The sequence below is a fragment of the Choloepus didactylus genome, chromosome 6, assembly GCF_015220235.1.
Source record: "Choloepus didactylus isolate mChoDid1 chromosome 6, mChoDid1.pri, whole genome shotgun sequence".
Taxonomy (NCBI): domain Eukaryota; kingdom Metazoa; phylum Chordata; class Mammalia; order Pilosa; family Megalonychidae; genus Choloepus; species Choloepus didactylus.
The window spans coordinates 43,374,364-43,399,770 of NC_051312.1; the positions used below are offsets into that span (position 1 = coordinate 43,374,364).

A 25,407-nucleotide genomic window follows, 5' to 3' on the forward strand; every position below is an offset into this window, starting at 1 on the left:
TCTACTGCTCAAAACCTAACAGCCTGTAATCAGTTAGGGCTTTTTCAGTTACAAGTGTTAAAAAGCTCAAGCCAAATATGCATAAAGCAAAAAAGGGAATTTAGTGCCTTAGGTGAAGGGTCAACAAACTATGGCTCTTTGGCCAAATCCTGCCAGTCACCTACTTTTTTAAATAAGGGTTTATTGGAACACAGCCATGCCCATTGTTTATGGTTTCTTTTGTACTGCACCATGATGGCAGTGAGGGATAGTTGCAACAGAGACCATATGGCCTGTGAAGCCTAAAACATTTACTATGTGGCCCTTTACAGAAAATTTGCTGACCTCTGCATAAGATAAACGGAAAGGTCAGGTACAGCTTGATCCAGGGGCTCAAATGCCATTTCCAAAACCTGGTCCCTTCATCTCTCAGCTTCTCTCTGCTTTCCTTCATGTGTTAGCTTGAGTCTCAAACAAGACTCTCCCTTGTGGCTACAAGATGATTCTAGCAGTTCCAACACAACATCTCAGTTTCATGCCCAGCAGGGATAACAGCTTCATCTCCTCCACAGGTAAATAAAAGTTCTGGATAAAACACCCCTTAACCCAAATCAGCCTTTCACTGTGGGCAGAGGGACAGAACTTGATTGAGCATGGGGTAAGACCTGTGCTATGCTCCTAAGTGTTAACAAACAGAATGGGGTTAGGAGGAGCTGTGGCGGGAGGCGGGGGGGCGGCTGGTTTGTTTCATTTCCTGAGTTCTCTAGTGTAAGTACTCCCACCAATGCCAATTTCAAGCCACCAACATTATGAACACAGAGTTAGGAAGAGATGCAAAGTAGCATGCCATTATATAGTATTCTCACCAGATTGATAAAATAGATGTAAATGACCTCAAGGGCATATATATTAATAAAATAAAGTCAAATAATTATGAAGTACTGAGCTTTGAGCACTTTTTAAACTTTTGTTTTTAATAGTAAGTTCATATAATTTAATTTTTGATAATGGCTTTGTTTAGCAACTGGCTTGTATTTAGCAGTGGGCTTTTCCTAGCACAGAACTGGGTTAAATACACCCAAACCTTCATGGGGAATTTTTTACCAAATAAAAGTGAATAGAGGTGGTGGGGGGAGGGCAGGAAGGGAAGTGTAAAAGTAAATACATACATGCATACATTGTCTACACTTAAAAATGAAAAAAATATATTGGTCAGAGGTCTCAGACACTGGTGTATTTTAAAAAATAAAGAATAGATATTAGATGGCAAAAAACAAAATGAACAAATAAAAGACCCATATAAATATCACTACAGAACAATTACTAATCAACTAGATCATATGGGAATTAGCATGTGGTATTAAGGAAATATAACATTTATATCTGTGGTGAATCCAGCAATAAGTCTAAGCAAGCATCAGGACCCCAAGATCTGTGTGCTTATACAGGCTGCACATTACCCCCAAGAAACTACACGAAGCTTGGGTTGATGCTCACTTAGATGTGCCCCCAGCCACTCGTACTGACAGCTGATCCAGACAGGGCCATAGAAGGAAATCAGGCAATTTAGCTATGCCAGACTCCAAAGAAATTTAAAGCCGCAATCCCATGGAAATGCAGGTAAGTATTAAATTTTTGTCCTGGAGAACATAATTCATTGATTGATGGCCTAAACGACCTCTGGAAGCACCATTAATAAGAAAATTAATAAATGTCTTAGATCTACATAGTCCTTGACAGCTCTCAAAGGACAGTCCTAAGCACCATCTGATTATGGCCACCATGCTCACGCTCATGGTTTCTACTTAACAAATGAGAAAATGAGACGTTAAATGGTTACAGTTGGTACGTGTCTAAGCTGAACCTATAATTCTGGCCTTCAGACTCTAGGCTCTCTCTTCTAAAGGCTATCATCCCACAAATAACATGCTTTTGCCTTGGAATGTGTCCACACTTCCACAGGTCAAAGCTAAAGAACCAACAGCACAGGAAAAAGCACCATCATAATAAAATGTGCTCCTGTTCAGTATTTATTCTCACTGCTGATGATTCCACTAAGGTCTTTTGCATTAATTAGATGTGTTAGTGCACAAATTGTTATAGGTAAATTTGGCTCCATAATTTGACTTGCAAAGTGATAGATTTCAACACTCTTAGCCATGGATAATATAGTGGTTCAGAGCTCAGGTGCTAGAGACAGGTTTCCTGAATCTGCATCCTGGCTCTGCCATTGCTATCTGAGAGGCACTGGGCAAGTTACTTAAGCTCTCTTTGGCTCAGTTTCCTCATCTGTAAAATCAGGGAAAATAATGGTGCTTAACTTACAAGTTTGTTTGAAGATTAAATGAAATAACACATGAAAAATGCTTACAACAATGGCTAGCACACAGTAAGTCCTTGAGAGACATTAGTGGTTGGTACTATCATCATAGCCAACACATTGTCATTATTGATGGCCCAACCAAAATTTCACTTTGCACAAATTTTAGCTTCAGAAGGAAACTTTTAAACAGAAACACTGCAGATTTAGGAGGTGTTTCTTCCTATAATTGTCATTAATAATAATGCCATACATTCATATATTTCCTTATCTTTTTATTCTTCTTATTGAATTAAATTCACATAACATAAAATTAAGTATTTTAAATTGAAAAACTCAACCATTACCCCTATTTTCCAAACATTTCCATCACCCCAAAAGGAAACCCAAATCCTTTAAGCAGTCACTCTCCATTTCCCTGTCAACCCCTCCTACTTTCCCTCAGGCTCAGGCAAACACCAATCCATTTTATTTTTATGTGGATTTACCTATTTTGGATACTTCATATAAATGGAATAGCATAGTATGTGACATTTTGTGCCTTGCTTCTTTTACTTAGCACGTTTTCCAGGTTTTTCCATGTTGTAGCATGTATCAGTATCTTACTCCTTTTTATGGCTGAATAATACTTCATTTTTGTTTATCCACTCATCCACTGATGGACATTTGAGTGTTTCTACCTTTTGGCTATTATGAATGATACTGCTATGAGCATTAGCGGAGTAGTATCTGTTTGAGTCCCTGTTCTCAATTCTTAAGGTGTGTACCTAGGAGTAGAATTTCTGAGTCATATGACAATTGTTTAATTTTTTGAACAAATAAATATCTTTTTTATGTTGTCCAAAGCCTTTCTGAAAATATTTTCTCATTTATTCCTCCAATAACAAGAGAGTTCGAATATTTTTCATCCTTGCCAGATAAGGAATCCGAGATTCAGAAAGTTTGGATAACTTAACTGCAAAGCCCTGGAGCCACCATCCAGCCAGGTCTCCTAAACCCCAGCAGTTACCTCAAGAAGCTGCACTTCATTAGTCTTTTGGCACGTTAACTATTTTGGCTCTTCCTGAAGCTTCTTCCCTGAGGGCCCAACTCCTTTGCTAGCTATCACTGCCATTGCTTGCTACCTCCGCAGCATCAGCACTCTTACTTTTATAGGGAAATTCACTCCTTCCCCATTCTCAGTCATGCAGATTAGACAGGACAGACTCCACACTCAGCTCCAGGTTGGATCCAGACTGTCTGAGACCCTTGGTCACATGGTTGGGTCAGGTGACCCAATTTGAGCCAATGAGAGGGCATATTAGAAGAGATCTCTTCTCTTTCCATGAACACTGGGGGATGAAGTCTAGAACTGCTTTAGCCATTTGGCGTTCATGAGGAAAGAATGGAGAACTTCTAGGGATTGTGGGTATACCACATGTGACAGTTAATTTTATGTCAGCTCAGGCAGGTTATGGTGCTCAGGTGTTTGGTCAAACACTGGCCTAGATGTTGCTGTGGAACTATTTTGTAGATATGATTAGCATCTACAATCGGCTGACTTTAGGTAAAGGAGATTTCCCTCCACAATGTGGGTAGGTCTCATCCAATCAGTTGCATGCCTTGAGAGCAAAGAAGTGAGGTTTCCAGAGGAAGAAGAAATTCTGCCTCAAGACTACAACTTTGTCCCCTGAGTCTGCAGCCTGTTTTCTTCCCCCAATAGATTTAGGGCTCAAGACTGTAGCAGCAACTCTTACTGGAATCTCCAGTCTGCCAACTGCCTTGTAGATTTAAGATTTGCCACCCCCCTCCCCCCACAATCTTGCGAGCCAATTCCTATAAACAAACAAACAAACACACATGTGTATATACATATATCCTGTTGGTCCTGTTTCCCCGGAGAATCCGGACAGACACATCATTCCTATAAGCTAAGGATGAAGTCAACGGTAACGAAGGCAGAATAGAGATGTGGAGAAAATCACAGTCCTTGCTGACATTAGTTTAGCAGCTGGAAAGGACCTCACCTGAGGCCAGCACCCACTCTAGACTTTTTGGTTTTGTCAACATAAAACTTCCCTTTATCACTGAAGCCTCCAAGTTGGGTTTCCAGTCATCTGCAAATGGTAGTCCTATCTGATACAGTGAGTCCCCCGGTATGATCCAAACAGAATCCTCAAAGAAAAGGCATGTTTTAGGCTGAACTAGTTCTATAATCTTGACATGGCAAATATACTTCACACAGTATTTCTGCTTCTAAATGTCCTTTAATTTCCTTTATGTCATACAGTATCTATTTAAGAGTTAATAACCATTTTATTCACCATTAGGAGAGAAAGAATAAGTGGTGGGTACTAAATGCCTCTATTTACCAAAAAAGCTTTGGTCTGTGGTTAGGAGTTTTAGGGCCTTTCTGTTAAAAAAAAAATGGGGGAAAAAAATCAAGGCAACCAGCTTTCATTAGGGCAAGCTCCCATAAACACCTTATTTTGTTATATTTGAGCCTCTGCCATTTGCTAACCAATTTATGCCTCCTTTTCTGCCTCTTCCTCCATCTCTCTTCTCTTCCTTTACCCTGTTTCCTATATTCCCTTGATTTCTCTTCGCCTTTTCAGGTATCCAAGATCCTTCCCTATAGCCTCTGGCTGCTCAAACCTCCTTCTCACTATACCACTTGCCTTTCCCCTGAAATCCTGTCCTAGTGCAGTGTTCAACTCTCCAAAATTTCCTCTCTGTTCCTTTCTGAACCCACTACCCTCATTTTAAATTATTAATCTTTTAGCAAGTCCAAGATGTTAGACAAGCAACTACATTAAACCGAATCACACTCAGGAGTATGTATGGTTCATAACTGACAATATTCCACATATCCATCCTTCTCAGGTGTTTTGTCAATGAACCCAAATGAACACCAACAGGCAGGGGTGCTTGGATTCACCAAATCTCAGAGTTGGAAGGAAATTAGCCAGCTAACCTAGCAGTTCTCAACTGGTATGTATTGAAAAGCTGTAAGTGTTGTGAACAATAGGGTGTAAACAGTATTTACTTAAATCATTTACTTTAAAAGTCAAGCAAAGATTGATAAATTGAACTATATTAATATCAGGGACTTCTGTTTATCAGAAAATACCAGTAACAGCTAAAGTTCTTATATTCAGAATGTGTAAAGAACTTCTACAAATCAATAATAAAACAGGGCACTTGAATAGGCACTTCACAAAAGAGGATATCCGTATGGCCAAAATGCACATGAAAAGGAAACAAACTCACTGCTTCTCAGGAAAATGTCAATTAAAGTCACCAGAAACCAGAATGATAAAATCAAAAAAGACTGACAATGTCAGGAAAAACTGGAAAACTGGAGCTTTCATAATATTGTCAATGGGGGAACACAGTGGTATAGATATTTTGGAAAAGGTTTTAGTACTAAGTTTACTAAATGGTTTTAGATACTAAGCAGTTTAGTATTCATTAAGGCTGAATATATCCATCCTAAGACCCAGTAATTGCACTTCTAGGTTTATAGTGGAGCTAGTCAAATAACTCAGAACACAGACCCAGCTTAGGGGGAGTGGGTTCTAAAGTATGAAAGGTGAAAATCCCAAAAGGACAAAATTATTCAACCTTCCTTAAATTCCCCCCAAAATACAGTATATAGACCTATTATCTTTACCATTCAATGTGAGGTAAACAGTTTACATAACAAAGTTCATTTAATTGTTACAACTCTACGAGACAGATTCTATCATTCCAATTTTACAAATGGGCTCAGAGAGGCAGAATAACTTGCCCAAGGGCACACAGCTAAATAGGGAGAGATTTGGGGTTTAAACCTGACCCTCCACTGTTCTCCACTCTGCCGTACCAATTCTCCAGCTGGCTTGCCTTCATTAAGGCAAGAAAGCCTTTGTAAGGGAGGAAGAGAATAAAAGAGTGTTTGAAGCTTCCCAACTTCCCATGTCCCTATTTCATCCACAAACCCAAATGCTAGCCTGCTCCAAGAAAGTGTTGATTTGGGTTCTCCTCTTCTCTGGTTTCCCATTTAGAGCCTTAGCCTTTGGAGCAAGCTACAGTCTATGGGCCAAGTCCAGACCATAGCCTATAACTGTAAATAAAGTTTTATATGAACACAGCCACACCCATCTGTTTATGCAGTGTCTATGGCTGCTTTCACCCCTCCATGACAGAGCTGAATAGTTACACACAGACCACATGGCCCTCAGCACCTAAAATATTTGCTATAAGACCTTTTATGGAAAAAAGTTTGCTGACCCCTGGCCTAGATTAATACGTGTTCCTTTCAGTTCTGTGTAAGGACTGGGAGGAGGTTGTCCTTGTTATATCCTGGTCTTGGGCACAGGCCTCCTGGTCACCTGGCTCCATATCCCCTTCTTCCCAGAAAAGAGAATGCCCCAGATGCCCTGGGTCCAGAAGTTTTCTAAAAGGCCCCAAAGCTGCTTTATGTACTCCCCTTCTTCTGCTAACTAATCCCAGAAGGACTTGTTTGTGTCTAGGTAACTACAGTCATCTGTGTGAACTATATTTATGTCTAATTATCAAGCAGCAAAATATTGATTTTGCATATCCTTTACAATGTCACATTAAATTTGCTACAAGCTTTATTTGATCCCAACACTGAACTCTGCTCATGCATATTATAGTTGCTTGTGGAATATAGCCATTTGCTCGCAATTTACACAAAATCAAAGGGAACACGGGTCAGGAGTGCTGAGCTATTAATTGGTACCCCAAATTAATTCTTAATGTGTTGCTGATGAAAGAAAATGACTACAAAGCTAACAGCCCCCAAAGGGGTTGCGATTTCCTAAACTAAATATCAAGAGAGAACTATTAGTAAGTTTATGAATTGTGTAGCCATTAAAATTTCTACTGCCAATGTTATCAGCTTAAATTAAATAATTTCTGTCTTGACTAGAGCTTTCAGTAAAAACAACATTGGCATTTCCGCAATACATCTGAATTTTGCAAATTTGAACTTTATACCAGAATAGAAGGCAAATATACTTTCTTATGCAAGTAGTTCTATTCAAACCATAGGCTTTTAATAATAACTAAGGTTTTGTAAATACTTAAATTGTGTTATCCTTTGTTTTTACCTGCATTATTACATATAATCTTCCCAGCAGCCATATGAATAGGTACCATTATTATCCCCATTTGAGTAGGGGTTTTTTGGGGGTATTGAAGGAAATTGATATTTAGAGTGATTAAGTAATTTGCAAAAGGTCCCAACACCATTGACTGTTCTCTCCTCTGTGTCCCATGGTCCCTTGTACACACTTCTACCATGCTTTGTGAGGGATCAGGATATTTACTTATTTATTCAAAAAGCACACATTTCATTCCTGCTATACACCAGGTGCTGTTCTGCATTTTGCATGCACCATCTCACTTTGGCTTCCCTGCAACCCCACCTCTCCTATCATTATCTTCATTTCTCAGATGAGGAAACTGAGACTCAGGTAGGAGAACTTGCCCAGGGTCACAGAGTCAGTAAATATCAGAGCAGGTGCCTCATAGGGAGTGGGCATTTGGATGTCTGCGAAGTGCTTTAAGATCCGTTCAGGAAAGTGCCATTTTGATACATCCAAAGAATCAAGATGAAGATGTTGGGCTGTGATGCACTTGATTACGTAAGATTGCTGGCTGGAGCTGGGGCAGGGCCAAACAGATCTGCTTACTAGAAAGAGTAAGGAATTTGATGTTCCCAAGAGGTAGAGAGAGCAACACTGGGGACTGGCGTAGGGAGAAGGTCACAGGGGGAGACCCTTAAAGCACAGCCTGGCAGGGATTTTGGAGAGAAGAAATCCTCAGAGAGGTTGTTTGCCATGGTGTATGTGTTGTGTATATGTGTGTGTATATGCAACTGTGTATGTGTGTGTGTGTGCGCACACAAAAATCCTTCCCTCCTCCCCTCCTCAGACATCACCAGAATATTGTCAGGAGAGTCCACCTTGCTCATGGATGTGTGAAGAGATTCTTTTAGGGCAACTCAATAAAGTCCTGAGATCTGAATTGTTGCAAGGCAAAAACAGACTGCTCAGGCAGGTGCAGGATCCCATGCCCAAGGGGCTAGGCCACATCCCCTCCAAGTTACATAAATAATTCACACAGCCTCATTCAACTTCTTTTTGCCAACCACATGATTCTCCTGAATGAAGTATCCTTTAGGACCAGATGCTCAACAAGAAAGCTGGCTCATCACAGGGCATCACTAGTCCTTACCTGGAAACAAGCACTTTTTTTTTTTTTATTAACCCTTACAACAACCCTCTGCAGTAGAAACTATTGTGATCACCACGTTACAGAAGAGAAATGGGGTCAGAAATCACAGAACTAGAACTTGAACCCAGGACTCCGACTTCAGAACCCATAAGCTTATCCATTGTACCAAACTGCCTCGCAGATGCCGCCTTAGTATAGTGGTCTAGGCAGGATGCAGTCATAGCAGCCTTCTCATGCCCCCTGTAACCTCCGACCTCTAGTTCCCGAGTTGACAGGGTCCATGCCCTAGCATTCTTCTTCAAGACAGATTTAACTGATGATGCACATAAGATCAACAATGCTCTTAAGACCACAGGTTGGTGACTGCTGGGCCCCATTTTGAGGTGCTTGGTTTTTTCTTACAGGAAGAGACATTGGGGATGAGCTTGGACTCACAAGCCACCAGATGTACGGTGGGCAGGCCCCCTCCCTGCTCCCAGCGCTGTATCCACCACCTGATTGCATATGATGGGCAGCCTTGTGTGTTGTTGGCTCACCTGTGGCTTCATAAGAAGACAACACCTGGCAACACAACAAAGCAAAACCTGTCTCTCGCAGAACATGGGGACCAGGACAAAATGACCTTCGATGTATGTGCTATTTTTAAAACCTGAAACACACTTACCTCTGAACCCTGATCCTTGTGGTTTAAGACTTCTTTCCCAAGGTGGAGGTAGACACATAACAATATTGGGAATGGGAAATTTCCAATAAGGTAGCTGGCACCTGCTTCACTTTTCTCACCCCAATCAAGATTAGATAATCACAAATGGATCCCCAAGTAAATTTCTCCGTAGGGATGTAGTCTGATGCCTTCACTTCTTTCCACAAGGCAGAAAGACTACTATGAGAACTAATGATTCGGTACAGTTGGAAGGTGGGAGGAGGGTTTTCCCATTAGAAGATCCATTAAATTTTAAAGTCATTTTCACAACAGCATTAAGCCATTCACTTTGCAATTACACAGGGAATAAATGTTGATAGGATGTTCTGCCAGCACAGCTGCACACCAACATCTGGTGTTGCCATTGGAATCTTAGAGGACACATCTGTTAGCAGAAGAGCTACTCTGCAGACCCTCACACCAGGCCCTTAGAAGCTGGAATGGAAATGCAGCTATTGCATCTGCCAGCGACATTATAAAGGGGCAGGTTGCCCTGCAGAGGCCAAGAACTAGACTCTGCTCTGCCTTTTGTACAAAGAGTCAGGGTCTGTGCATCTGACCATAAGGATAAACTAAACTACTAAACTAGTAGAAATAAGTGCCAGACACTGTCCTATGCATTCTGAATGTTACACTTCATGACAGGGAAATGGGGACTAATATTTTTCCAGTTTTACAAGTAAAGAGGCTCAGAGAGAGTAAATAAGATGCCCAAGCTCACATATCTAGCAAGTGACAGAGCCAGGACTTGAACATAGGTCTATTCTGAGCCAGAGCCCAAGCTTTTAACTATTTCCCTAAACTGCCACCCAAGTGGGTTGGCAACAAAGAGCCAGCCCAACAGATACTCGGCAGCATTCTGCAAAGGCTGGCTCATACCTTTGCAGTCATATTTTCTATCATTTACCTGATGTAAAGCACAACCATTGGAAGAAATGTAGGGGGCACATTAACTCAGCAGATGTAGTCAGCAGAGGGAGATGTTACTCTCCAAGTTCAGAGTGCCCCATCCTGTCTTCTTCCACTTGCATCTTCTCATCTTTTCTTAACTACCCTTTTCCATCTTGTGCTGGTTTGGATTGGTTATGTACCCCAGAAAAGATTACGTCCTCTTAATCCAATCTTGTGGGGGCAGACCTATGGTGGGCGGGAACTTTTGATTGGGTTGTTGCCATGGAAATGTGACCCTGCCCATTCAAGGTGGGTCTTTATCCTCTCCTTTAGAGAGGATAAAAGGCAGAGACGTTTGGATGGAACTCAGAGAAGTTAAGATATGTAATCCAGAGTTTGTCCCCAGGAGAAGCTAAGAGAGAAGCCCAGAGACATTTTGTAGAAAGCCATGGAAATCAGAAGCTAACCCCAATAGAGGCCCTACAGAGACCGGGTGTGTGCCTTCCCATGTGACAGAGCAACCCCAGATGCCATCGGCCTTTCTTCAGAGAAGGTATTGCCTTAATTGGGACATTTTCAGTCACTTAGAACTCAGAGAAGAGGAAGGGGGTGGATGGACATCCCCAAATTCCAACACTATCCACCACTAAAAGCTATCACAGCAAAAGGAGCAAAACACCCTCAACAAAAGTCACATTAGAAGATCTCACTGTGCCAGGAGAGCCTGCAAAGTCCACCTTTTCCCAAAGATACCATTTCTTATCAGCCCAGAAAAAAAGTAACTTCTGGAACTAAGGTAATCTATGCATATAGCATCAGTGCTTCATGTCTAGGGTTTTCATAATCAAACCCTTCTCCAAATTTTTACTATAATTTCAAGGGGATCATTAGGCCAAGGCAAAATTCAACTCAGCATAGTCTACCAACACAACAGAGGAGGCCCAGCCAGTAGGCTGAGCTCATTAGGAGCCAACCAGCAGTTTTCTTCACTAACATATCCACTTCCCCAGCCCTCACCCATCAGAGCTAGAGATGCATGTTAGGAATTGTGAAAATGTCACATTGGTGCTAGATTTGTCATCAAGAAGTGGTGTGTCTTTCTTCTCCTGTCCCTTTAAGATTTTCGCTAAAAGTAGCTATGCTGAGCAGTCACACCTTGGAACTGGATTAACACTAAACAAAAATGAGAATTAGGAAACCTCAGGTGCCTTTTGACTTACCCTATCATCCTTGCCTTCCCTAAACTCTGTCACTGCCTTCTCAAGCTCTCACTTCCCTCTGCCCTGTAGTTAATGCTCCACCCATATCCTCTTGGGTGGTACCATTTCAGCGCACACTGGCCTGACTTGCAGTGACCACCCTCTGCATCTTTTCGTCTAATGGCTTTCTCTGGCCAAGGGGGTCCACTCTGCCAGTGACCAAGGCAGCCTGGAAGAGTCAGGAAATTAATGCCCTTGGAAGCAGCTCTTACCCAGCAATTAAGGGAGTCAGGGTATAAATACCCCAGCTCCCTCTCCCATGGGTGGGAAAACTGAGGTGCACGCTCCTCACTAACTTCCGGACTTCTCCAGCAGGATTTTGGCTTTAGTTGCCGACATTGGTAGTTGGCTTGACGAGACACCCTTTATTGACTATTTTCCCCATGCCTGTCTCACTTCTCTATTCTCACTACAGTGTTTCCTTTCCCTGCCAAATGAACTACTTGCACTTTAATTTTGTTTCAGGGTCTGCTCCTGGGGGAACCCAGACTAAAACACTCCTTCTTTGTCCCCATCTAACTCTCTCTGGGTGGACTCTGATGAACTCATTCTCATTAAGTTTTAAGTGATTGATAGGCTCCAGGAGAGTGATTTTGAAAGAAGAAACATTTTTAAGCAGCAGCTCTGAAGCAGCGGGCTGGACACACAGGTGACTGCGGGACACTGATTACGTGCTTCAACTTGGCGGGCCTGGGCTGGGGGACCTGATCAGCCCCTGGGGAGGGTGGTGGGCACGGGCGACAGCGCCCTCCGCAGCCCCCCGGGCCTGGGAAAGTGAGGCCGGAGGCAGGCCCCATTTCCTCACCCAAAATACCACTGTTAGGGGAGGCTTGCCGGAGGGAACCGCCTTTTCCCCACCCCCTTATCTTGCCCGGACACTCCCCGTTGCCAGTGCAACTCCCATTACCACCAGTGCGCATACATTGTTGCCAGACACCGTTACCGGAGCAACTCTCGCCCCTTTTCAATCAACCTCCGCGCCCTCTCAGAACCAATCCAAGCCTTTAACCTCTACAGCTACCCCGCCCTCTAAACACCCGATATAAGCTTGTACTCTCCCCTAATAAAGCTCTCTCTCTCTTAGCTTCTTCACCCTAAAAGAACCGTGTCCCGCCTGTTCCTTTCTCGCCGCCCTCCATACTTTGCACGCCACCCCGCCGGGGACCTGGCCAAGTCCCCCGCCTCGCCCTCGCCTCCGGGAAAGAGCCCCCGCCGCCGGTACCCTCTGAGCAATCCTGGGAGCCTAGGATTTAGCAACCGGCCGCCACCCCCCCCCCCAGACGAATCAACTGCGACCGCAACTGGCGCCCAACGTGGGGCCCCTGGAATTAAAAGTCCTCTCCACGCAGCGGTCCAGTAAAACCACCCGCTCGCCCGGACGCCTCTCCAGCTCCCCTTCTCCTCGCCTGCAAAGTAAGGGCCGCCTCTCCCTCGCCGCCCCGCGGAGCCGCCTCTCCCTCGCCGCTCCACGTCCGGAGCCGCCTCTCCCACGCCGCTCCGCGCCCGGGCCGCTCTTCCTTTCCCGCATTAACCTGGCTTTTGCCCCCGACTACCTTTCGTCTTCTCTTCCTATGTCCCCCCATTCCTCCTAACACTCTTCCTCCAGTAGCTTTCCCTCTTCCCCTCCATTACTTTGCTGTGGTCCTTTGTGTCTTTGTTTCCTTGTTTGGCGTGGTGTGCCTCTTTGCGACCGCCCCCCCCAAACTGCTCTCGCTACTAGAGGCTCCTGCCTTCTATTCTCGCCGTCTCCTTCGGCCTCGCGGCCACGGTTTACCTCATTTTCTTTACTCAATAATCAACCCCCCTTTTTTTCTTTTCTCCCTCCGCTATGGGTAATCGTCTATCTGCATGCCAAGCACCCCAAGTTCGCGCTCTAGCGGGTCTCCTAGACACACATCGCTGCAAGGTGTCTGTCCGGCAGCTGCAAGTATACTGGGACCTCCTGCTGCCCTTTAACCCATGGCTCACCACTTGCCATCTTTGGGACCCTGTTACTTATGATCGCCTTATTGATCGGGTCACCAACGCCATGGAACATGAGAGCAAGCGCTTCCCTCCCGGCTTGCTCCCCACCTTAATAACCATCCGCTCCTGCCTTCAAGGCTCCCTCCCCCCTGATCGAGGCCCCATTAAATCCAAGGAGGCCCTATCAACCCAGCCAACAGATTCAGACAGCGATACTAATGTAGACCACGATTCGGACACAGAATCCTTAGTCGAGCAAATTAACAACGTGCTCGAAGTCGCCCCCCAAAAACAAAGCAATACTAAGCCTCGCCAAGATGGCGAACTTCCTCCTTCTTCTTCCATCGAGGGGAGGAAGTGCTCCGGCGATGACGTCAGCCCTAAGCTGGGCCGGAAACCGCATGCGCTTTACCCCGCCCTTTCACAGGGCGGAGCTAGTCCGCCATCTTATGCCTTGGGCCCCGCCCTTTCACAGGACGGAGCTAGTCCACCATCTTATGCCTTAGCCACTCCCACCGCGCCGCCGTCTTGCGACGCTTGGGACCTCCCACTTCCGCCTCCCCCTCCGGCGAGCTCCCCCTCGGAGCCGCTACCGGCAGCTGCCGCCGCTCCTCCCACCCTGCAGACTAACAACCCCTGGCTGCCTTCTACACCTCAAGGCAACCCTTGGGGCAACGCTCCCCCTACCCCCACTCCCGCGCCAAGCCCTCTGCAAGCGCGTCCTCCTTTCTCTCGTGCTTTTCGCTGCTTTCCTCTTAACCTTACCCCCACACCACAGAAACCGTATGACTGGTATCCCATTGACTCTGATACTATCAAGCAGCTTCGCAGGGCCGTCAAGGAAGACGGGTTAGGTAGCCCATACGCTTCCCAATTACTACAGGATATCGCCATGAACTTTTGCCTCCCCCAAGACTGGGCCTCGCTTGCCCATTCCATTCTTAACCCTGGCCAGTTTGTAGATTGGCGTGCTCACTTCCAGGCGGAAGCAGCTAAGCAAAGCGAGCAAGACGCAGCCACTGGAGTCTATCATCACCCCGAAGCCTACTTGGGCACGGGAGCGTTTATAAATGCATCCGCCTATATTAATGCGCCTGCCGCCTTTTGGCCTATCCTTTGGGGAATCGCCTTGCGAGCTTTTGCCAACTGTTCCGCCTGTCGGCCTACTAAATTCACCAAGCTCCTCCAGGAGCCAAATGAGCCTTTTGCCACCTTTGTCTCTAGGGTTGAGGAAACCTGCGCTCGAAAGGTTAATGATCCCCAGGCCCAACTGGCTCTCGCTCGAGAACTCATTCTCGAGGGAGCCAATCCCCCTTGCAAGCAGGCTATTCTTCCCTTGCGGGAGAAGAGCCTATGCGATTGGATACTCGCCTGCAGCGCCTTTGACCCAGCTGCCGCGTCCCTAGCCCAGGCTGTCTCTGGCGCTGTCACTGCCGCCTTAGCCGCCACCACCGGTTGTTTTAAGTGCGGGCAGAGCGGTCATTTTGCCCGGGAGTGCCCCAATGCAGAAGTCAACCGCCCGCCTTTCATGCAGCGTAATGGGCGCCCCCCTCCCACTCCTTGCCCATGCTGCCAGCGTGGCTATCACTGGGCGCGCGATTGCAAGAGCAGCCCCAGAGATCTTAGCAAGGATAGCTTAAAAAACCTCTGCTATCCCTGGTGCCCTGACGGCAGTCAGCGCCAGGGCACTGAGCAAGCTTTAAACTCCAAGCGGGGCAAGCCTCAGCCCCGCCCCTAAGAGGCAGCGTGCCGGCCGGTTCTAATAAAACTAATCACTTCACCGGCAGTAAAACGCTTCTCTGGACAGTCCCTATCACCCCAGAAAAGCCTACTCGTAAGTTAAGAATAGAGGGGCAATGGTACACGGGCACGCTCGATTCAGGGGCAGAGGTCTCTTGCATGCCCGCTCAGTATGCCACCATGTGCATGGTTCTCGATGGTCCCTCGGTAGTGGGAGCCACTGGTACCTCCACCTCTCTTCAGGCCATAGGGCCCATTAAGTGGGAGGATGAAGAGGGCCACTCAAGCACCTTCCGCCCGTTATTCCTACACACCATAGACCAAATTTTATGGGGCCGTGACATCCTCGCCGCCTCTGGGGCAGTGCTTACCACGCAGCCCCCCCAATAATGTGCGCCACTGCTCGTTTAACACCTCCAGCGCCCGTTCCTCTGCAGTGGGATACTGAGGAACCTATATGGGTGGAGCAGTGGCCCCTTCCCACACATAAATTAGTGACACTCCAAGCCCTTGTCCAAGAACAATTGGACGCTGGCCACATAGAACCTTCTACTAGTCCCTATAATTCGCCAGTGTTTGTTATTCATAAAAAAGCCACAGGGAAATTTAGGCTCCTCAATGATCTGCGGGAAATCAATAAGCATATTCTTCCGATGGGTTCCCCGCAGCCTGGCCTCCCCCATCCGGTAGCCATCCCGGCCCACTATCATGTAGCCACCATTGACATCAAAGACTGTTTCTTTTCCATCCCGCTACATGAGCGAGACCGCCCGCGCTTTGCCTTTACAGTCCCCGTCCCCAATCACGCGGGCGCGGCTAGCAGGTACCAATGGAAAGTCCTCCCTCAAGGGATGCGTAACAGTCCGGCCATCTGCCAAATGTATGTTAATCACGCAGTAGCCCCCCTGCGAAAGCAGGCCATGCTCATCCATTACATGGATGACATCTTGGTGGCCTCTGAGGACGCCGAGGCACTTCCTCTAATCCTCAAAGACCTCACCACTAATTTAGCTGACCTCGGCCTTACGGTTCAGCCCGATAAAGTTCAAATTGTGCCACCATTAGCCTTCTTAGGGTTTAGTATTAATAGAACCATTGCCCCGTCCGCTCCCCAGCTGGACATACCGGATCGGGTCACTATCACTGAGCTTCAACAGCTCTGCGGTCAGATCAATTGGCTCCGCTCTGCGTTGCCGATCACCACCGCGCAGCTCCAACCACTCTTTATGCTGCTGAGTGTCCCTGAAGCCCCGCCACTAGCAATCTCCCGGCGCATTAAGCTCACCCAGGAGGCAAAGGAAGCCATTGCCGCAATTAACAAGGCACTCGCCGCCTGCTGTCTCAACAGGTTCAGCACTAAAGAGGGCAATCTTATAGCACTCATCCTTCCTACGCCCGGCACACCCATGGGCTGCCTGTGGCAGGAAGGCCCTCTACTTTGGGTGCACCCTGCTAAAAGCCGGCTTAGAAAAATTTGCCCCGCAGTGCGGCTCTGGATCAGCCTAGCTTCAGATCTAGTCACCCTGGCTGTTCATGTATTCGGAGAGCCGCCAGAAAAAATTGTTTGGCCCCTAGACGCAGGCCAAACCCGCCTGCTTATACGTGACAACCCGGACATGCAAATCCTTTTAGAAGGATTTCATGGGGAATTCAGCTGCCACTATCCTAGCCATCGGCTGTTACAGGGACTCGCCAAGCTTCCCTTCCGCAGCCCCTTCCATCCTTTCCCCTCCTCTGCACCCATCCCGGGTGCCACTACCGTCTTTACTGACGCCTCCAAAACCCGTTTCGCCTTCCTCTCTTATTCGCAGGACCATCCGGAACCCCGCCTATTCAGTTATGTCAACCTTCATTCAGTCCAAGTGGGGGAAATTCTGGCAGTGTCATACGCGCTAAACGCCCACTGCAACCACCCAGTAAACATTTTCACTGACAGCCTCTACACGTATCAGGTCTGCCGAGTCCTCGCATTTTCTACCTTCTTCCCCGGGAACTCGGCCATCGATAAAGCACTTTCTGACCTCAGAAGCATCTTAGAGCTTAGACAGGATCCTTGGTTCGTTAGCCACATTCGTAGTCACTCAGGCCTTCCGGGGCCCTTGGCTAATGGCAACAGCATAGTAGACCAAGCGGTCTCAGCTCAAAATACCCAAGCTATGCTGACCCACACAGCGGCCCCTCCGGGAGACGCTGTTAACCAGGCCAAGTTATTGCATTCCAGGTTTCACTTTTCGGCTACGTCATTGCATCATTTATGTGGCCTCCCCCTAGATACCTGTAAACATCTTGTCCGCAATTGTGCAACTTGTGCGCCCTTTGCGCCGCTTGGCCCCCTGCAACCTCAGGGAGTCAACCCACAAGGCCTAAAACCCAATTCTAGATGGCAAATGGATGTAACTCATGTACCGTCCTTTGGGCGCCTCAAGTATGTACATGTAATGATTGACACCTTCTCGGCCATGTGTTATGCAGTCCCCCTCGCCGGGGAAACGGCCAAACACTGTATCAAGGCCCTAAGACAGGGAATTCTCTTCATGGGAGTCCCCTGGGACATAAAAATGGACAATGGGCCTGCCTATCGCAGTGCCTCCTTTGCGGCCTTTCTTCAGTTATATAACATCACCCATCATTTCGGCATCCCTTATAATCCACAGGGACAAGCCATTGTGGAAGCAGTCCATCGCCGCTTAAAAACACAAATTGAAAAAGAGAGGGCAATGCTCCCCCAGGCAACTCCAGGGGACCTTATCATAGCAGCCCTCATTCACCTTAATCTACTCACATTCAATAAAGAAGGACTTTCGCCCCTACATAAACATTGGGGGCCCTCGTATAGGCCCACCCAGGCCCCGATGGTCTACTGGAAGGACCCAGAGAATAATGCCTGGAAGGGTCCCTCCCCACTCCTCGCCCAGGGGCGCGGGTTTGCTTGTGTTTTCCCAGATGATGCAGCACAACCAATCTGGATCCCAGGAAGGGCAATCCGGCCCGCCACCAGCAACCACGCGTCTAACGAGACGAGAACGCCGTCGTCTCCGCAACCTGGTGCACCAGATGACAACAGTACACCTGAGCCTGGACCCCAGTCCGAGTGAAACCCCGGAAAAACAAGAAATCAGAGAAATTATACGCCTCTATAGACGGGCAAAAGCCAGCCCCCTACACCTCCATAACCCCCACCCGAGCATTGCTTCCCTTCTAACGATCATGCTGGCTCTCACCTCTTCTACCCAGGCTGTCTACCAGCCCCACTCCCCTCACCAGCCTTGGAAATGGACCTTGGCACGGTGGGAAGATTCCACAGTTATACAAACCCAAGTTACGGCAGGGCGACCTTCCTTTCTTGTCAACGCAACTGATCTATTTCCCACTCCTTCCGTACGCCCCACTGGTTGGAATCAAGCCCAATATTATATGTGCCCATCCTCAAATCCTGGAAAACAGTACTGCAATTCCCCCAACCAGTACTACTGTGCATATTGGGGATGTGAAACATTAGACACTCAGTGGGAGACTTACGCCACTGATCATTACCTAACTCTAAAATGGGCCCTCTTTAACTGCAAACCACCTGAAGAACCCATTACCTGGGGTATCTATGGAGGCCATCACCACATTGCACCTACAGGTACCTGCTCACATTTAAATCTCAGTGTGCAGCTCCCTACTGATCCCTCCTGGTTACTCGGTCGAACCTGGGGCTTCAGAATTTATTTGAAAGGAATCGACCCAGGTTCCCTTATTCTTGTAAAAAAGGAGGCTGTACAAAAAAACCCCTCTGCCATTGGTCCCAATAAAGTCATTAACCCCCTTTTTCCACAGCCCCCCAGCCGCACCTCGAGTACAAGCAGCACACCCGGAAACCGCACCTCAGCTGCAAACGGCGCGTTGCCAACACCACCACCCCAACCTCGTCCGCCCCCCGCCCGTTACTCCTCTCCCCTCCTCAGCCTTATCCAAGCGGCCTTCACCTCAGTGAATTCCTCCAACCCTAATCTTACCTCCTCTTGTTGGCTTTGCCTCTCCACTTCCTCCCCCCTGTATGAGCCAGTTGCCTCCAACCTCTCCTTTTCAGAAAACACAGAGGACAGCCCCTCGGAATGCAATTGGAATACCTCTGCCGTCCCCCTAACCTTTCATTCAGTCTCCTTTACAGGAAAGTGCATCCGCCCTCGCTCAAGTAACTCTCCCAACCTCACAGCTTGCGCCGACTACTCATCTCCCAGCAGCTCTGCAAAATTTCTCATCCCTCATAACTCCTCCCAATGGCTCTGCTCCTCTACAGGGCTTACCCCCTGCCTTAACGTGCAAACCCTCAATACAACTAATGAAACTTGCCTCCTAATTGTCCTCATCCCTAGGGTCCTATACCATAGCGAGGAAGACTTCTTCCTCCGCCTGGAAACAACTGCAGCTTCTGCCCCACTGCAAAAGCGAGAGCCCATCACCGTCCTCACGATTGCCTCCCTCCTAGGTCTTGCAGGCGCTGGCACCGGAATCGCTGCATTAGCCAGTCAAGGCTCCGCCCTAACTCACCTCCGGGCGGCTGTTGACGAGGACATTCGTCACCTACAAGACGCTATTTCCCATCTTAAAAATTCTGTCAATTCCCTCTCTGAGGTAGTGCTCCAAAACCGCCGAGGTCTCGACCTTCTCCTCCTCAAAGAAGGAGGCCTTTGCGCCGCCCTAGGAGAAGAGTGCTGTGTATATGCCAATTCCACAGGTCTCGCCGAGAACAGCCTAAAGAAGGTCCGAGAGGGACTGGAACAACGCAAAAGAGACCGTGAAGCCACCAGCTATTGGTCCCACATCTTTACCCCCCTCCTCCCTTACCTCCTCCCTCTCCTCGGCCCCCTACTAATGATTATTCTAGCTCTCACCTTAGGACCCTGCATTATCCGCAGAATTGTCCAGCTTGTAAGGAAACAAACGGATGCTATTTTCTCCTCGTTCGTGCAAGTCCAGTACCAGCGACTCGCCACCTCTGACGCTCCCTACTCCGAGATGACAACCAACCCTCCGCGACCTCACCGCCACCAGTCAACCCGCCGACCGCGAGGCCCTTCTCGATCGCCTGAACATCGCACCAACCTCGAGCTCCAGCTTCTCTGAACCTCCAACTTTAAACCCCCCACCCTCGTCCATCCCGCAAGCAGCAAGGCCCCTGTCGAGCGCCCGGGCGCCACACCAACACCGAGCTCCAGCCTCGCTGAGCCACCGTCAACCCCTTTTTCCCCTCCCCGGCCTCCCCCTTCCCTCATCCCTTAGCGGGCCTCTCCGGTAAGCTTCTTCCTTTAATTAGAAAAGAAGGGGGAAATGCGGGACACTGATTACGTGCTTCAACTTGGCGGGCCTGGGCTGGGGGACCTGATCAGCCCCTGGGGAGGGTGGTGGGCACGGGCGACAGCGCCCTCCGCAGCCCCCCGGGCCTGGGAAAGTGAGGCCAGAGGCAGGCCCCATTTCCTCACCCAAAATACCACTGTTAGGGGAGGCTTGCCGGAGGGAACCGCCTTTTCCCCACCCCCTTATCTTGCCCGGACACTCCCCGTTGCCAGTGCAACTCCCATTACCACCAGTGCGCATACATTGTTGCCAGACACCGTTACCGGAGCAACTCTCGCCCCTTTTCAATCAACCTCCGCGCCCTCTCAGAACCAATCCAAGCCTTTAACCTCTACAGCTACCCCGCCCTCTAAACGCCCGATATAAGCTTGTACTCTCCCCTAATAAAGCTCTCTCTCTCTTAGCTTCTTCACCCTAAAAGAACCGTGTCCCGCCTGTTCCTTTCTCGCCGCCCTCCATACTTTGCACGCCACCCCGCCGGGGACCTGGCCAAGTCCCCCGCCTCGCCCTCGCCTCCGGGAAAGAGCCCCCACCGCCGGTACCCTCCGAGCAATCCTGGGAGCCTAGGATTTAGCAACCGGCCGCCACCCCCCCCCCCCCAGACGAATCAACTGCGACCGCAGGTGACCTTTACAGGTGTGCAGGCAAATTATGACCAAAGGATAAAATCAATTTTTGTAACAACTGAATGCATTTATTGTGAGCTGAAAGTGTCCTAGGGGACAGAGTAAAGTGGGGTACAATTTGCAGCATGTTACACTAAAGAAGCCCAGCAAAGTCTCCACCCACAGAATGACATGTGTCCCTTTGAGAGGAAGCAAGAGATTTCCAGCTCAGAACAGTAAATTGCTTTGCTCACGTAGTGACATGGAGTCAGCGAAGAACCATGTTGAACTAGAGGGATAACATCGATGAATGTACAGGCTTTGACATCACACAGCTATAGAAACAACACTTGTTGAGATGTGGTGATGGTTAGGCTCATGTGTCAACTTGGCCAGGCGATGGTACCCAGCTGTCTGGTCAAGCAAGCACTGGCTTAATGGTTGCTGTGAGGATGTTTGTGGCTGGTTAATAAACCAATAGGCTGGTTTATTAAATCATCAGTCAATTAGCTGCAGCTGTGACTGATGACGTCAATGAAGGGCGTGTCTTCCACAATGAGAGAATGTAGTCAGCTGGATTTAATCCGATCATTTGAAGACTTTCAAGCAAGACAGATAGAGGACCTTCACTTCTTCTTTGGCTAACCAGCAAAGTGTTTCCTGAGGAGTTTGTCGAAGTTGCCAGTTCGTTTCCCAAGGAGTTCATCGAACATCTTCATTGGAGTTGCCAGTTTGCTGCCTGCCCTATGGAATTTGGACTCCTGCATACCCACAGTTGCGTAAGACACTTTTACAAATCTTATATTTATAGATATCTCTCATTGATTCTTTTTCCCTGGAGAACCCTAACACAAGTGTTATTGAGTCTTTTTATCCCCTTTAAATTACAAACTGTGCTCTCTCTCTCTCTCTCTCTCTCTCTCTCTCTCACACACACACACACACACACACACACACGCACACAAACCTTACATTGTGGTTTTCAGACTTCAGAGAGTGGGAGAGATCTGGGAGAAAGAGAAGGTAAGGGAACCTTTTGAAATGATATACCACTACCACTTTTGTCATTACCACTACCACATATGGTTTAGCAGTTTCATCAATATTTATGGTATGATTGCTCTATTTCAGTTGTTTTCAAACTGGGCTGCAAGAAACTCTAAGGTACCTGGAAGGTTCTGCCAACAGTAAAAGACTCGGTGCCAAATAATGAATATTTAAACTGTCTGGTATATCTAGTTATCCGTTTTATATATTAATTTTGTTTGGAAAAAATCCCAGCCACTAAAAGTAAAGTTTGAAAACCATAGATATACATTATTGTTTCATTCCTACACTTCCAATTTACAGATTTGGAAATTGGGGTTCAGTGAGATTAAATGACCAGTCACAGACTCGACATGAGCTGAAATGTGGTACAAACCACATCATGTCCAATGCTCTTTCCTCTACATTATACTACATTTGAGTACTGATGGTGAAACACATGGTTTAGCAATTTCTTGGCCATGAAGCTTGTTTTGGTGAGAATGGGTCAGAAAACAAGTTTGGAGAAAGTTCTTAGAATCTGGGCTATTCCAAGAAACTTCCCAAAACATATCCAGTTCATATCCTCCCTGAGCTATAGTCAACATTTTCTATTCCAGGTGCCACTTGATGGGGCCTGTTTGGACAGCTGGTCCTACAGGAATGCTACACCATCCATATGTACCCTTTGGGAAAAAAACAAAAATTCCACTCTATCAGTCAGCTATTGCTACAATACTGCTGCAAGATAAAAATTCAGTGACTTGCAGAAACAAGCATTTCTTTTTCTTGCTCTCAAGTCTAAGTTTGGCTAGGGAGACTCTGCTTCAGTTCAGGTTGGGGTGTGCTCCATGTGACTAATTCTGGGGCACAGGGCAAAGGTGTAGTGGCTAATGGGCCATGCCAAACATGGGGACACAAGGCAGAGCCCAACAGTGCAAGCATGTTTAAGCCACTGCTGGAGTCACACCCACTCACGTTCCATGGCCAAAACAAGTCAGTGGCCAAACCCAAAGTACATTCTGTCCCAAGGTGCAAGGATGTGAGTGTTAATACTTGCTGAATACTCCTCCAATCTATCACTAGCCGAAAAGATGCTTCCCATGAAGGGAGGCCAAGCACATCTTTCCAAAGTTTTCCAAATCTAAAAAGCTTACTATCCTAAGTCCGTCCTGTAAGCAGCCAAGAGGAGATCACCTGAAAGGGTCCCTTCCTGAGAAGCCAAGGGCAGTGTGAAATGGTATCTCCCAGACGAGAGATGCCCAGGATGAAAATTGTCTAGTTGAGACTGGGAATACTTTAAAAATAAAACAACTACTTCTCTCCTAATGATCTACCCTAAATGAACGCCTCAAGCCCTGTGTTATGGAGGAAGGGACCTGCAGAGGGGCAGATGGGGTACTTTATAAGCTCCACCTTCAATAATCAATTTCTAGCAGTGGAAGTCTTGGCCAAGATGCAGAACAGTGTAACAAAGTAGGAATAGGGGCTTCTGAGTTGACCACCGAGGTTGGAGTCTCTCCTTCTGCTGAACACTATTGGTTCCTCCATCCCACTCAGCAACATCCAGTCCCTTTTTTCCCTTCCAAATAGAACCCTAATTTTGCTCAGAGAACCCCTCTCCTCATGGATAAATGACCCCACCTCCAGCACAAGCTCCAGGGATAGGCTTAATTGGTCTAGAGGTAATTCCATGCCACGTGCCAGGAATTGGCTCAGATATAGGTAAGTGACCTAGAACCAACGAGCAAGACAAAGTGTGCTGGAAGTTTGCTGGAAGGAAAGGGGCAGGGCTTCCAGAAAAAGTTTTTTTCACTTCAAGGAGAAAGCGCTGGGAAGAAACTGTCCCTCTCTTGTTCCTCTGAACATTGCCACATCTAGTTTCCACATGGAACCACTAAAGCCCTATTTCTGACTGAGGCAGAAAACAACAGGAAAGATGGTAGAACAGGGCGATGGAAGGAACTGGTGTCCTTGAGGATATCATTGAGCTGCTGAACCGGTCTCCCCTGAAGCTTGCCCTAACTATGTGCTCCTCTTAAATGAGATAATAAAATGTCCTTGTTTATGACTCTTGACGTTAGCTACACCATCCAATGTGAACACTTAAACCCAGAAATATCACCTCTTTCAGTCAGCTATTGCTACAGCTAAAGCCTACCTCAGCTTTTTTTTTTTTTTTTAACTGATACCTACCTCAGCCATGTACTAGCAGTGTGTCTTTGAGCAAATTGCTTAACTTCTCTGCCTCCACTTTTGCACCAGTACCCAGGTAATAGAATTGTTGTGAGGATTAAATAACAGGCATATGAAGCATTTGCAAACTTATAGTGTCTGGTAGGGGCATGATGACTTACAGGTATGGTTTTTATTGGAGGGCCTTTTGGTATCATCTAGCAAGAAAGTTCAGGTCTGGGACAATGACTACAATTTCTAACTTCCCATGTTTACATTTGCCACCTTCTGACTATTTCTTCCAGAAATTTGCAATAAAACATTGATAGCTGTAAGGACCCATCTTTTTAGGGTAGACTAATAAGAAGAGGGTCTCCTACCCTAACTACTGCCAAGCCTGCAAGCGGAAAAGACCCCAACGGGGAAGAGTAAGTGGGAAGCACTTTTACTTTTTCTTTTTAAACATTACAGAATTACATGTTCTTTTTTTTAGAAATTAGAGAAAATACAGAAAAGCAATATGAGAAAAAAGAAAATCCACACATGATCCCTTTGCCCAAAGGAAATCACATGACACTGGTGCATGTTCTTCTAGACTTTTTTGGTGGTGGCTGCTTTAAAAAAGGAAAGAAAAGAAAAGACAAGCACCATTGTACACAGCTTCAGGGTGGGTGAATTTGGAAAGCCTTTTTTGGAAGGCAACTTTGCAAGATCTTTGAAGAAAAGATATGCCTACCCTTTTGGTCCAGCAATTTTGTTTCTAGGAATCCATTCTCCAGGAGCAACAACAAGGGTATTGGATACATATTCAAAGCTTGCAAAGTTCCAGGTAATGCTTCCAGCACTTCACGTCATCTCAGTCCAGCCTCACCACAAACCTGTGAGGGAAGTGCTATTTTTTTAATAACAGTTTTATTGAGATACAATTTATATACCACACAATTCACTCATGTCAAAAGTATAGTTCAGTGGTTTTTAGTATATTCATAGAGTCATGCAATCTTCACCACAAACAATTTTAGAAAATTTTCATCATCCCAAAAAGAAATCCTGTACCCATTAGCAGTCACTCCCAATTTTTTCCCCAACCCCTTACCCCAGTTCCTGGAAACTACTATATATATATATATATATATATGGGAGAAGGGATTGGAAAGCTATACTCCAAACTGCTCC

General features: G+C 46.8%; 1 protein-coding gene across 3 annotated transcripts in view; it reads right to left on the reverse strand.

Moving 5' to 3' along the window:
* The window catches only part of PRR5L (proline rich 5 like), a 171,489-nt gene that overhangs the window by 136,740 nt on the left and 9,342 nt on the right, over positions 1-25,407 (reverse strand). The window contains exon 1 of one of the 3 annotated variants that reach the window (XM_037840125.1): positions 24,968-25,009. The exons of 1 other annotated variant lie outside the window; for it this stretch is intronic. The gene's annotated coding sequence lies outside the window, so the exon portion shown is untranslated. Of the gene's footprint in view, positions 1-24,967; positions 25,010-25,407 lie in introns of those variants that run through there. One more of the 3 variants, XM_037840126.1, reaches the window with a different exon arrangement.